This window comes from Schistocerca piceifrons, unplaced genomic scaffold (genome assembly GCF_021461385.2).
Source record: "Schistocerca piceifrons isolate TAMUIC-IGC-003096 unplaced genomic scaffold, iqSchPice1.1 HiC_scaffold_1708, whole genome shotgun sequence".
In the NCBI taxonomy this organism is placed as follows: domain Eukaryota; kingdom Metazoa; phylum Arthropoda; class Insecta; order Orthoptera; family Acrididae; genus Schistocerca; species Schistocerca piceifrons.
Genome location: NW_025727577.1, coordinates 223711 through 232771, shown reverse-complemented (window position 1 = coordinate 232771; position 9061 = coordinate 223711).

Below are 9061 nucleotides of genomic sequence, written 5' to 3'. Positions count from 1 at the left end.
TGACTAAGTTGGGAACCATTCCTGTGACACTAGTTATAGATTCCGATGCTTCATTACAGGTTTACTGTATCCCTCTGTCCTTCTTATTGACGATGAAACACAGATATTGCATCGGAATTAAATAGAAAAGGCACAATGCCGACTAAAGTACAAGAAGACTGACTCTTCTTTCTGACTATGGTTTGAACCATTCCTGTGACACTAGTTATAGATTCCGATGCTTCACTTCAGGTTTAGTGTATCCCTCTGACCCTCTTATTGACGATGAAACTCAGAAATTGCATCGGAATTAAATACAACGGGATCAATGCCGACTTATGTACAAGAAGACTGACTCTTCTTTTTGTCTATGTTTTGAACCATTCCTGTGACAATAGTTATAGATTACGATGCTTCACCTCAGATTTACTGTCTCCCTTGGACCTTCTTATTGACGATGAAACACAGAAATTGCATCGGATTTAAATACAAAAGGCACAATGCCGACCTAGGTACAAGAAGACTGACTCTTCCTACTGACTGTTTTGAACCATTCCTGTGACACTAGTTACAGATTCCGATGCTTCACTTCAGGTTTATTGTATCCCTCTGACCTTCATATTGACGATGAAACACAGAAATTGCATCGGAATTAAATAGAAAAGGCACAATGCCGACTTAAGTACATGTACAATGAATCTCCCTACTGTCTATGTTTTGAACCACACCTGTGACACTTGTTATAGATTCCGATGCTTCATTTCAGGTTTACTGTATCCTTTGGATTTTCTTATTGACGATGAAACACACATAGTGCATCGGAGGTAAATACAAAAGGCACAATGAAGTCTTAAGTACAAGATGACTGACTCATCCTACTGTCAATGTTTTGACCATTTCTGTGAGACTAGTTATTGATTCCGATGCTTCACTTCAGGTTTACTGTATCCCTCTGACCTTCTTTTTGACGATGAAACACAGAAATTGCATCGTAATTAAATACAAAAGGCACAATGCCGACTTAAGTACAAGAGGACTGACCCTTCTTACTGACTGTTTTGAACCATTCCTGTGACACTAGTTATAGATTCCGATGCTTCACTTCAGGTTTACTGTATCCCTCTGACCTTCTTATTGACGATGAAACTCAGAAATAGCATCGGAATTAAATACAAAAGGCACAATGCCGACGTAAGTACAAGAAGACTGACTCTTCCTACTGTCTATGCTTTGAATAATTCCTGTGACATTAGTTATAGATTCCGATGCTTCACTTCAGGTTTACTGTATCCCTTGGACCTTCTTATTGACGATGAAACACAGAAATTGCATCGGAAGTAAATACAAAATTCACAATGCCGACTTCAGTACAAGAAGAGGGACTTTTCCTACTGACTGTTTTGAACCATTCCTGTGACCCTAGTTACAGATTCCGATGCTTCACTTCAGGTTTACTGTATCCCTCTGACCTTCGTATTGTCGATGAAACTTAGAAATTACATCGGAATTAAATACAAAAGGCACAATGCCGATTTAAGTACAAGAAGACTGACTCTTCTTTTTGTCTATGTTTTGAACCAATCCTGTGGCATGTAATATTAGTAATTTTCGCCTCACAAACATTAATATACGCTCAATAGTAAACGCCTGATGGCCTAAAGTTATCGAACAATTGTAAAGTAAAAGAAATGAACCATCGCGTAGCATCGACAGAAACTATTATTCTTTATCTTTACCGTTCTTGCGCGGTGCCAGTAAATCTCTATGTACATGTATCGATAAATGGTATAAAAAAAAGAATTCTGTTGTTTCAAGACAAATGAGTCTTTTGGCGCCTCACCTTTTACTGATTGTATTCCATGAGAGGCGGACGCGGACTTGCTGTGTTCCACAACTGTATTTTATATTTGTTGTGAAAATATTGAGTGAATATGCTAATTGTTATTTTTTCCAATCAGAAAAGATGTAGTTTCTTGTAACTGATATCGAACAGACAGCATCAAGAGGACATTTTGACTGTTATGTATAAAGTATTTAACCACAATGGTCATCTATTGTAATTTAATATGAAAAGGTACGTAGCATTAAAAAAAACGTGTGTTAAAGAAAAGTGTGCTTATTTTCGTAAATTAACCTTGATGAGTCCATCTCCTTATTTACTTAACTGTTAATTATTTTGTGTTACTTCATCATCAGAAATTACGATCACGCTGATGGGCCGAACGCAGCATGAGGCAGAAGGAACATTATCGTTTTCCTATTATTTCTGAACCAACTTTTTTTAATTGTGTAGTGTTGCATTTCTTTTAAAGCCTATAAATCTTCTGGTCCCTTAGTGTTGATCCGGGTATGACTACATCGCGACTATAAAAATGCACAGAAATGATAATGTTTCTTCCGAGCGATCTCAAATATATATATCAATATGCTGCTCTTATTCAGGTATTTAATGGTCAACGTATGTTATTATAATAGCGTAATAAATCCCTGATTCTGTTGCCAAGTGGCCCACCAAAATATTCACTTTTTCGACATTAAAAAAAAAGTAACAATTCTTTTTATTTTTGTCCCCCAAGAGCAACGCTACACTTGGCGCCCGAACAGGGACCTGATCAAAAAATCATTTCATGTATGTGTTTAAAAAATTTTCTTTGCTTGTTCTAATAACTGTTTCATTTTTTCATGTGGATGCAATTCAACCGAGAAAGAGAAGTGGGAAAACCTTTTAGTTAATTCAGAAGAACGATTGATGAAATTACCAAAAAACGCGAGTATCCAGCTGTATCATTATCAAGACAGCCATAGTAAGTCAAATTTTTATACGCAGTAGCCAAGCTTTCGTAGTGACGTAGCATCTTTCGAGTTGATCAGAACGTAAACCTGTCTTTCCTTGCCTTGAAACAGCTTTATTTCAATTTGTCCATAGTCCATTTTTATGTAGTTAAATTCAGTGAAAGTGTACCATTGTTGTCAGTGCATAAAAAAAATTACGATATGGCGGATAACTACGCTCAAAACTGGTAAAACGTGTGATATTTCATTTTTTTGTAATTAGTAGGAACCATCTTGTCTTCTTGGCGTACATGAACGTCAGTTGTTACCCAGAGTTAAAATTTCATCTTAGGTCCCAGTAAGCCATAGCACTACGTCACAGACAAACGACTGACGGCAGTGACAAACAATATCTGTAGCATTTTGACGTTTGACAAATACTTCATGAACATGGCTGACGGTAAACAGCGGACACAAACAAAACCAGACGACAGCGGTGATGCGAATGGACCTCACTATCCATTACGATCACGCGCGATAGGTACACGAGCGGAGGCAGAAGCAGCCTCGACCGAAGTTTTAGAAGCTGGTCCTAGTGTGCAAACTATTCCCGCTTTTGAAAAAAATGACTTGGCTGCAATGATCGAAGCAATAATGGAACGCAAGTTCGAAAGTCAAAGACAGAGAGAGGCGCAAAGACAGGAACGTGAAAAGCAGGAAAAATTAGATGAAAAGGCCCGCGAAGAAAAAGAGAAGGCCGAAAGACGGCATAATAAAAATCAGGTCCTTACAAATCTGTGCAACTCAGTAAAAGAAGACATAAATTCAGTAAAAACAGAAATAAATTCGGTAAAAACAGACATAAATTCAGTAAAAACAGATCTGCAAACGGAGATAAATGACCTAAATACACGGTTAAATTCGGTAAAGGCCGAACTAAAGGCAGACATAACAGCTGATTTAAATACCCTGTTGGGTAATGTCCAAAGCCAAATCAGCAGTCAGATCACGATCATGAGGCTAGAAATTGACACACAAGTAGAGTCAAAAATAGAGGATATTTCAAAACGGTTAGATGAAAAAATCGAAGCAGCCAAGGGGGAGATAAATTCAAAAGTGATAGAATATCAAAAACAAGCTGCGACCTTAAAAGAAGATTATACTGCAATCTCTGATGAGGTCAAAGGAGTTAAAACCGCAGTAGACACGATCGAGAATGTTGTTGATGATCTTTCGAAACAGATTGAGACTCTCAATGTAGAGGACCAAATAAAGAATACTGTTAAGGCACATGCTGAAGCATTGTCTGATCACTACCGAGAGTGGATTAAAAACAAAGACGGATTCATAGAAAACAAGGTCAAGAACGAACTCAGGGAAACTGTCAAAAACATGACCTTTGAAATATTGGCAGCCCCTGGAAAAACAGGAGACACGGTGATGTCAGAATTAGGCCAGATAAGACGAGCGTTAGCTCAAGATTTACCTGAATGGCGTCAACAGATAGTTGATGAAGTTCGTACACTAAAATGTCAAGTTGAAAATTCCCCACCTCCCGTGTCAGGAAACTGGAATAATTCACCACGAAGTAATGAACAACACCAGGTACATTACCGTCCACCATTTGATAACGCTCAAGCTCATAGTTCTATAGAAGCACAAGTTAACCAGACTACCAGCCCATCCACTTTTGTCAGTTTGATGCAGGAGGAAAGCGTGATCAAACATCGTATTTTTCCGACCTTTCACCCACAGAAAAGAGAAATTCATCCTATAGTGTTCCTCCGAAATTTTTCAGGAATTTTCCCGAGTAGCTGGAGTGACCGCCAGCGAATTCAATTTGTTAGTGGATTTATCGTAGGCGATGCTGCCTTATGGGGAACCGAAATGGTCGACTCCTGTAAAAGTTACATAGAGTTTGAACAGATGTTTTTAGCTAAATTCTGGAGTTCTGGTGTGCAGCAGCGCCTGAGAAAAGAGGTTTACAACGCCGAAGTGTTTAACAGTAAGCGCGGTAGTTTGGGAAGATATTTTGAAAAGTATTTAGCGAAAATCAAGTTCTGGGATTCGCCGATCACCGCCAAAGACGTTATTATGATTCTAAAAACTAAGCTACCGATTGCGATCAGAGAAAAGTTAGTAAACGTGTCTGAGGACGATACGGACACTTTCCTATCTGTGTTAGACTCGTTAGATCTGATTTACGAGGACGCTAGAGTTGATGTTGGCAACGCCCACTTCAGTGCAGGCGGCCAGCACAATACAGAATACGTAGGCAACAATGGTGGCCGAGCGAAAGCGCGTCACAGTGACAGCCAGTACCAACCCCACAACGGTTTCAAAAATAAACACACTACGTACTCCAACAGCAAATACAAAAATAAGTACAATAACGGCCAGAGATACAAGCAATTAGGTATGACAAAGAGACAAACTTACGGGATGATCTAGTAGCAGACACTGAGACGAAAGACAATGATGACGTATGGGACGAACAAGTTCAAGCTTCCATAAGGGTATCAATTGCCAACATACCTGTAACAGCTATTGTAGATACAGGAGCTAATATAAATGTCTTATCTTTATGTTTATTTCAGCAAATATCCTCTGTATGCAAAGTTTTATCACTTCCAATTCAAGGTTGCACCATATCGGGAGCAATTGGTCCACTAACACAACGTGTAAATCTTCAGACTCAGCTTCAAATCCAGATAGAGTCTATTTCAGTAACGTGCATTTTTCTTATTGTTAAAAACCTATCAGTGCCATGTATCCTGAGTATGGAATTCTTGAGGCAGACGAAAGCTAAAATTGACATCGAGTGTGGAATCTGTACTCTAGTAGCGAGCCAGCAACAAGTAACTGTAAATTTGTTAAGAAGTAAGGTGAAGACAAACTTTGGGGTGCTTCAAACAGCAGTACGGCCATGGACTAAAAGACAACAGTACAGTCAGACAGAAGACATGACAGATCTTGAAAGTGTTAATGACGATGAGTATAAAGACCTAATTCCCGGTCAGAATGAATTATACGGTAAAGCTAGTGAGTCCATTGAATTATCCAAACAACAGAAGAATGAACTTTGCAATTTGTTAACAGATTACGTTCAAGTATTTACTAAGAAACCTGGACTAATAAAAGGCTTTGAATATCGAATGGATGTCCTGCCCCATTCAACCTACTGTAGAACAAGCTATTCCATTCCATATGCGAGACGCGAAGCTGTCAAGTGCGAGATCAAGAAAATGTTACGCTGGAATGTGATAGAAGTATCTCATTCACCTTATTCGAGTCCTTTATTGTCTGTGCTAAAATCAGATGGTAGCGTAAGGCTAGTCCTAGATGCAAGATTAATCAATAAAATTATAGTACCCATAAGAACGAGACATGAGGCTCTTGAAGAGCATCTGCAGAAGTTTCTTGGAGTTAGTTATTAGTCAGGACTCACTTTAAACCATCCCTGTTGTTAAAGAAGAATCGTAAGTGGCAACACATTTATGAAGGTCCCTTTGTGATAATGAGGAAACCACACATTGGTAGCTATTTGTTATCTGACCCTGCCACGAATAAAATCAAAGGATTGTTCCACCATCAAGATTTAAGAAAATTTTATAACGCCAGGAATTAAGTTAATTTAAGCTGTAAGAAAATTCTAAGGTATTGGAGATCAGGATTAACCATTGAGTAACAAGAACGGAACTGAACTGACTACGGACGTTAACCGGTGCTGAAAGGAAACCTTGTGTATTAAAACAACGCGTCTGGAAAATAAAATACAGAATAAGTTGCAGACAAGTATTTACATGAATAATCTTTATGTAAACAGGAGGACATGTCCTAGAGGCGATTTTCAATTTTTGTTATAAGTTAGTATGTAAGGAAAATGATGTACTCGAGAGGTATTAATTAGCCCCGAGGTACTAAAATGAGGAAAGAGGAAGGAGCGAATAATGCACTTCTCTCGCTAAATAGTAATTTGAGAATGAGCAGGAAGGAGCGAATAATGCACTTCTCTCACTAAAAAGTAATATGAAAATGATAATTATATGTGCTTAGTATTAGTAAGTGAAATTTAATCGAGGACAAATTAATGACCTGTTTTAAAAGGAAATACTTAAACGTCCAGACAAAATAGGAATGTTGTGAGAAAGATTCGATTCCATGAGGTTATTCCCTATTTTCAAAGGTGACGTAAATAAGGCACCACCTGTTAGCGTAAAACAGTCGGTAGATTTAACTTGTAAATTCCAGCACAGTGCTGTGCCAGCGATAAAATAACATCTCTTTGAAGTGAACAGATACCTAGGATTAAGCATGAACAGATTGATAACACAGTGCAATTGTTCTAAAAAGGCCTGACGTTAACCTTAAGTAAAAGCGTGATGGAATAAAAAGGAAGTTTATTATATAACGCAAAGTAAGATGAGTCCAGACTATAAACAAGCTGAGTAAAAGAACATATGAGTAACATGGTTTATTATGCCAACTTCACGGTACTATTGAGCATTAGCGATACTGCAAATTCACAAGCTAGCAGCACATAGAATAAGGATCTCGCCCAAAGTTTCACAGGTAGCGACAGCAGCAAACAACACTCTAGTGAGAGGCTTATATATACAAATGATAATTAATACCCAAATGCGTAATGCATAAACTTGACTTAGTCTAAGAAATGAGCAAAGAGTAGTAAGCAAGCTGCAGCAAGATACATATTAGATATACATGCTTGAAGTGATAGATTTTATTTTAAGTGTGCACTGCAATATTTATTGTTTTCTCTGTGATTATGTGATTATTGAATCCCTTTCCTAAGTGCAAATCCTTCAAGATCCTTGATCCTATCCACTCCTCAGGATCAAATTGTAAAGATGCACGTGTGCTTAGGAAGTGAGGCACTACATATAAAAATGAGTAGGTTCGCGACGCGCATATTGCTTTTGTAATGCGCAAGGTAAATTAAATTTTCGACCTGGTTGAGGAGTAATTTATATTCTGTCAACGATCAGCGAGTAGACCCGCTTTTCCCACCTTTCTTTTTTCGACTGTTTGTATTTCTACACGAAACTCAGAGGCGGAATTGCTATTTTCAAATCTGTCCTCGAACTTTCTTTAAGTACAAGCACATACGAGAAAAACTTTTGACATAAATGAAGCTCCCCTCACAAGTCACTAAATAAGACGAGCACTAAAAAAAAATGTATTGGTCCTACAAAATGAATAAGCAAGCGTGATAAAGATTACTATGAATGAAATTAATTTGTAAAGGAGATTGGAATGGATTTGGTCAAAGAAAAAGTACTCATAATAGCCTACCTGTGACCGTAGGCTTAAATAAAAAAAAGACTAATTGAGAAACAATTGTTTTGATTCAAAGTGGTCAATTAGATTATTTATCGATTTAAATGAACTCTTGTAAATATTAGTATGTAAATCGACTTGTAAACACCGTGTGATGTTATGACACGAGAATTTCTTTTAATACACCGTTCACGCAGACGCTCACCGCAGTGCAAGTGAAGTTTTAAAGTTCGACGATTGTCAGTGGCAGTATTCTACTGCACCATATGTGTGAAAATTTCGTTGATGTGTGCAGTGTGTAATAATCAGTGTCATTCCACACATGCAGTTGCAGCGGTAACTACCACTTACCTGTGAATCCGTAACTGGATAGTGGACAGGAAGTGATGTGAGGCAGTTTCGGTGGCAGAAGCTCCCTCCAGCAATCTAAAAAAGCACAAAGCCACGATCCGCCGAACAAAAGCGACGCACGGCACCTCAAGTGCGAAATCAACACTCTGCAAGAAAGCTCCGGTCACGTGCGCGCGCACAGACTGAATTTCAAGATTGCTCGCAACAGTGGGGGCGGACAGCCACCACGTGACGAAATAATGTAAACGTTCAACCGACAACACAGTTGCTGTGCGCTACATTCTGTAGCAAAAACTGTGGTGTCACCGCCAGACACCACACTTGCTAGGTGGTAGTTTAAATCGGCCGCGGTCCATGTAGTACATGTCGGACCCGCGTGTCGCCACTGTGATCGCAGACCTAGCGCCACCACCAAGGCAGGTCTCGTGATACGAGAGTGGACTCGACCCCAGTTGTACGAGAACCAAGCTACCGACCAGTTGTACGCGAACCTAGCTATCGCCCAGTTGTACGAAGACTTTCTCTCTCATTAGCCGAGAGACATAATAGCCATCAGAAGTTAATGGCTACGAACTAGCAAGGAGCCATTTGTATCAGTGCCTATAGCTTACGAGTATTCAAGAGAGATGTATTACAAGGAATTATTAAAAGTTAAGTAAAA